At 47.7% G+C, this 5,869-nt stretch overlaps 1 long non-coding RNA gene across 1 annotated transcript; it reads right to left on the reverse strand.

Annotated features, from left to right (window-relative positions):
* Positions 1-1,649: 1,649 nt before the first annotated feature.
* LOC122473412 lies at positions 1,650-4,773 on the reverse strand. Its single transcript, XR_006294665.1, has 2 exons — positions 4,613-4,773; positions 1,650-1,764 (listed from the first exon to the last, which is right to left on the reverse strand). It is a non-coding gene; the product is annotated as an uncharacterized LOC122473412 (long non-coding RNA).
* Positions 4,774-5,869: the final 1,096 nt, after the last annotated feature.

Below are 5,869 nucleotides of genomic sequence, written 5' to 3' on the forward strand. Positions count from 1 at the left end.
AGCAAATGCAGCAGACATGGAATTCTTATCACTTGTACCTTTTTTTTTTTTTCTGGATTCCATGGTGACAGCTATTTTTGTTTCTTTGTCTGTTTGTTTTGACAACTTTATAACCTTAGATACCACATGCCAGAGTTGGGTGAATTATACTTTTCCATACATTGGCATTATCACAATGGTGTTTTCCTCTGGATATATTTTAGTCACTCTGATTAGATGTAGGAAACACTGTTTCCTTAATCCACTCAGTGAAACACTTGGGTCTCCTTGGTGACAGGGACAGTCACTGCAGTTGGAGCTGCCACCTAGCAGGCACTTTCTGTCCATCGTTTTCACCTTCGGTTTCAAAGGATGACACTTGGTGACCTTCCCCCCGCCCAACTCTGGGGGTGTTACTCTCAGAGCACAACACCCTACATACCCATCGGGTGAACAAATGTGGGACACACACACACACAGACACAAATACGCATTTCAAATCTTTCATTAGGTCAAGTATCTGAATTTACACTTTTGTTTAGAATCTTCTCATCTTTAGGTGCAGAGGGTTTCTCTACCACTCGGGTTCCACTGAAGTCTCGTAGTGGATGCCCTTCCCATTATTTCGCATACATGAAAAGTGAGCTAACGCAGAGTTTCCATGCTTTTTACAGACACCATGACGCACAGTAAGAAATACGTTTTAGAGGCGCCTGGGTGGCTCAGTCGGTTGATCATCCAAGTCCTGATTTCAGCTCAGGTCACAGTCTCGGTTGGCGGGACTAAGCCCCGAGTCAGGCTCTACACTGACAGCACAGAGCCAGCTTGGGATCCTCTCTCTCGGCCTCTCCCTCCTTAAAAATAAATAAATACGCTTAAAAAAATAAAGTCTATTTATTTAAAAAAAATTTTTTTTTCAACATTTATTTATTTTTGGGACAGAGAGACAGAGCATGAACGGGGGAGGGGCAGAGAGAGAGGGAGACACAGAATCGGAAACAGGCTCCAGGCTCTGAGCCATCAGCCCAGCCCGACGCGGGGCTCGAACTCACGGACCGGGAGATCGTGACCTGAGTTGAAGTCGGACGCTTAACCGACTGCACCACCCAGGCGCCCCAAAATAAAGTCTATTTAAAAAAAAGAAATACATTTTATTTTTTTAATATTTATTTATTTTAGAAAGAGAAACAGAGCAAGAACGGGGGAGGGGCAGAGAGAGAGGGAGACACAGAACCTGAAGCAGGCTCCAGGCCCCGAGCTGTCAGCACAGAGCCTAATGCGGGACTCAAACTCATGAGCTGTGATATCATGACCTGAGTCGAAGTCAGACACTTAACCGACTGAGCCACCCAAGCTCAGGCCTCTAAAAAAAAAAGAAATACATTTTATATCACAGCCCCCTACACACACACACACACACACACACACACGCACACACACGCACGCAGCAAGTCTCATGAAATATTGGTGATGGTAGCATGACACTGTCAATGTGGTTAACGTCACTTCAAAATGGTTAAGATGGCGCATTTTATATATATCTTGCCACAATTTTTTAAAGTTTCACGAAGTACTATTTATCCTACTTTGTGCAGTGTTCTCTGATGTCCTCTATCATGCTTTACTTTTGTTCATTCTAGTTGCAATATTGAAATCAATTTATGACTCACCGTGGTCACAACTGCCATTGACTGGTGCACAGGTGAACTGAGTGAGGGTGAGGGAACGGAAGCTTGTTCCTTGGCTTTCACACTGCTCCTGGGGCTCTTTGCTTTTCCAAAGCATCTGAAACAGCATAATTTAAAAAAGTGAATAACACAAACTAATAACTCCCCATACACGCATGTATAATTCACTATGTGTAAAGGCTGAGTTTGGAACCATATTTGGAAAAATATGACTTAATTGCATAGCTGTAAATTATATCTTAATTTGCAAATCTTTCCTTCCTCGATTTGAAATTTATAAGTATATGATTCTGTCGGTTACTGGTTTCATCTGTAGTGCAGACAGTTACCGTAAGTGTGTGAACCGGGTGGATTTACTCTGTAGAGACAAACACTCAACTGCTGTGTCCACGGCCTGAGCTGGAGGTCTCTGCCACACACCATTGTTTCAAGACGTTTGGCTGTGACATCACGAAGGGAAAAGAAATGGCAGTATGAGGGAGTGAGGGCAGGGAGAAAGAGAGGTTTCCTCAATGGGGAGGACTGAGCGAGCACCATGAGAGAGTGGGGAGCCCTGTGCAAGTTGGGCGAGCCTGCTCTACGGCTGTCCTTGTCATTTCTGTCCACATGACAGACTTCTGTCCAGCCATCCAAAGTGCTTTTATGCAATCATACTAATAATTATAAATAGCATTTCTTTGCCACTTTGAATGTGTCAGGTGTTTCTCACACGCAGGATCTCCTATCCCCACAATGACACTGGAGTGTAAGTTACCACATCTATTAAAGGTGAACCCCAGAGATGCAAAATCATATGCCCAACATTCCCATGCCAGTGAGTAGACTGCTGACTAGAATTCCAGCGTCTGCGCATTTTCCACAGCCCCAGGGTGTGCAAATCCCATCGTGGAAACTTCATATTTCACTCCGTGGAAACTTATTGGCTGTACCTTCCTTAGCATAACAAAGTGGAAGACAAGTAGTTTTCTACATAAAGAATCAACCAGACGTAGGCACCTGCGGGGCTCAGTAGGTTAAGTGTCTGACTCTTGACTTCGGCTCTGGTCAGGATCTCATGGTTCCTGGGTTCGAGCCCTGTGTTGGGCTTTGCACTGACAGCTCAGCGCCTGCTTGGAATTCTCTCTCTCCCTCTCTCTTCCTCTCTCCGCCTCTCTCTGCCCCTCCCCTGCTTATGCACACATGTTCCTTTCTCTCTCTCTCAAAATAAATAAATAAACACTTAAAAAAAATTAACCAGGCTTAATCTATTGCTCTCTGATAAAATTCAGTTAGTTGTAATACCTTTACTCAGAGAACAATAGCTTCACTTCTCCCCAAAGACATTAATGTGTTCTGTCAGTACAACTCTGGTTATATAACCTTTACTGATGAAGATACAGGTTATTTTATTTTAAGTTTATTTACTTATTTTGAGAGAGAGAGACGCTCAACCTGCTGAGCCACCCAGGCTTCCCAGATACAGGTTATTTTAGATCTGCTTGAAATTAGAATTCTGTTGAGCACCTGGGTGGCTCAGTCAGTTAAGCATCCGAGTCTTGATTTCAGCTCAGGTCATGATCTCATGGTTTGTGAGTTTGAGTCCCGAGTCAGGCTTGCTCTGTGCTTGTGATTCTCTCTCCCTATGAGAGAGTGCACCACCTGCACTGTCTCTGTCTCTTTCAAATTAAATACATAAACTTAAAGTTTTTTTTAATTAAAAAAAATTAGAATTCTTTGTCTTGAGATCACCGTATCCTAGTATATTTGCGTAAATGCAGGTGGATGTGGCTTTTCTTGATATGCTCCCCCTTCCTCCCCAAAAATCGGGACCATTCGATGAACACCTGTAAAGTCCCTATTTTGATCTTGAGTATGATGTTATTTGTTAAAGGGTGCACAACAAAATGCTTCTATTTTTGTAGGTAAACAAAAGAAATACTACATATGATACAGGCTATGTTCTCAAAGATATTGCAGTGTTTGGGGGCAGAGGAGACATTTATGAACCAGACAACGTGTAACAAAATGGTAAATAATCAGAAGACAAAATGTGCCAAAAATAAGTGCCATCAATAATAGGGGTAGACGGAGGGTTAGAAATAAACCTGGTCCCGGTATAGAATTCTTTTTACAAATGCTGAATTCTATATGGCATTTTCTTACGAAGTTTGGCATTTATATTTACGAGGTCTAGAGGGCTTTGGGGGTTTTGTTGTGTTTTGTTTTGTCTGTACTGTCTTCTTCTGATTTGGGTATCGGGAGGATACTAGCCCATGAAATACTTGTTTCACGAAATGAATTGAGAGATGCCCCCTCCTTTTCTGTCTCCTGGAAGAGATTATGTAGAATTGGAGTTAACTTGAAATGTTTGGTAGGGTGTGGCGGTGGAAACGTCTGGGCTGGCGGCGCGACTATTTGCTGCAAAGTGCTTGCTTTCCCCATGAGGCTTGATGGCGTGGCAGTGAGGGGCACTCCAGGACCGCATCACTTGAAATTGGTAGGGACTAACTTGCTGAAGCTTTGACTGTTCTTTGAAGTTCCCGCAGTGAGGTAGGTAGGTAGTGTTCGTGCACACATATTTCCTTTGCCCATCATATCAACGTTGTGAAATCAACAGGGCGGGATTATCCTCACCCGTTAACTGTATTTCAGTTCAAGAAACGGGCTCAAAGGTTGAATGACTCATCCGTGCTCACTTAATAAGGCAGGAAGGAGGAAGGGCATTTTGTTTCATGGTGGGCGACCTCCCTGAGCTGTCACTGGAAGAAGCAACTTCTCAAGGCTCTTAGCGAGAACACAGGGGCATTCTGCCGGATGTTTAAGCCCCGTAGCAGGAGCACTCCTAGAGACCCTGGTGTGCCCACATCTCACATCTCACTTGTGTGAGACGAAAGGTCTGGCCTCATCTACTCCCCAAGACGTTTCCCCCTAGGGTAACTCCCCCTGGAAACAAGGCGGCATCTCACCTCGTCTGATAAGCAGAGGGGGTCGCTGGAGGCGGGCAGGAGGCGAGCACTCACTCTGTCCACACACGGCCCGCCCTCGCCCACGTCTGCCGCCCTTGACGGGGACCTGAGATGACGAGTTAGGAAGACGAGCAGGACGTCCGCAGTTCCAGCTACGCTCAGCGAAAGGAGACAAACCCGGAAGTACTACCTTACCCCACCTCTCCCGCCACCACACTCCCGGAAGTACCGCCTGACACCACCTTGCCCCCCACCAAACCCGCCCGGAAGTACTACCTTAACCGCCCCCCCCCCCCGCCCGTCGCCCCACCCCGCACCCGCCGGAAGTACTGCATTACCCCACCTTGCCCCCCACCGCACGCGGACGCTCAGCCCTCCTTCACCTCTTCAGATTTCCCGAATCTCACCCATCCTTCAAAGTGGCGCTCACACCTTACCTGCCTCTGAGCGCCATCGTTAACGTGTTGCACGTGCTGCTTTGACGGCCAGCTCTGGGCTTCGGGGATCTGATCCTTCACGAGTTCATGCACTGCGCAGCGCCGTGTGTTGAACGCAGAAGTTTCACAGGCCAGGGTCAGGCCAGGTGGCCTACTCGCCAGGCCCTGGTCACGCCCAGCCACCCCTCCGCAGCCCCTCTCAGCAGCCTGAGCTGGACCCCCTCATATTTAGAACTGATAGTCCTAACCAGCGCAAAGTGATGTCAGGGAGAGAGGATCCGTTGTTTGAGCAACGACTGGCCCTGGCAGGATGGAGGGTGGAGAGTGAGCTGGGGTCTGGGGGCTGCCGGACGGATTCCCTCCCACCACTTTGTATCAACATCTTCAAGTACACGGCCACATGTGCCACCACCCATGTTCAACTGTGTTTATTCTATACCGTTCTCAGTGGTTTCTACTCACTTCCCCTCATGTGCGTGATTCCTTTTCCACTAAAGCAGCTCAAATGGAAGTCCGTGTGTGAGAAATTCTGGGGCCGGGCCCAGGCCCGGCGCCAAGGCGGGTGGGGTGCGGGGACCCGTGCTCATCTGAGCCCCGCGTGGCCGTGGCCTCGGCCCAGCCTCGCTCCCCACTTCCTGCTGAAGTCCGTCTTGCCCAGAAACCTGGCCTATTTGGCTCCCGGCGCGACACCCTCTGCCAGTCTTCCTCCCCTCCCCCGCCCGCCTTTCCTCCCCTCCTTTCCCGGAACTTGTGACGGCGCCTCCCTGCAGTTTCAAGGACCACACGCTGTCTGTTTTTGCTGCCCTGGCCCATATTCTTG

The sequence above is a fragment of the Prionailurus bengalensis genome, chromosome B4 (genome assembly GCF_016509475.1).
Source record: "Prionailurus bengalensis isolate Pbe53 chromosome B4, Fcat_Pben_1.1_paternal_pri, whole genome shotgun sequence".
Taxonomy (NCBI): Eukaryota; Metazoa; Chordata; class Mammalia; order Carnivora; family Felidae; genus Prionailurus; species Prionailurus bengalensis.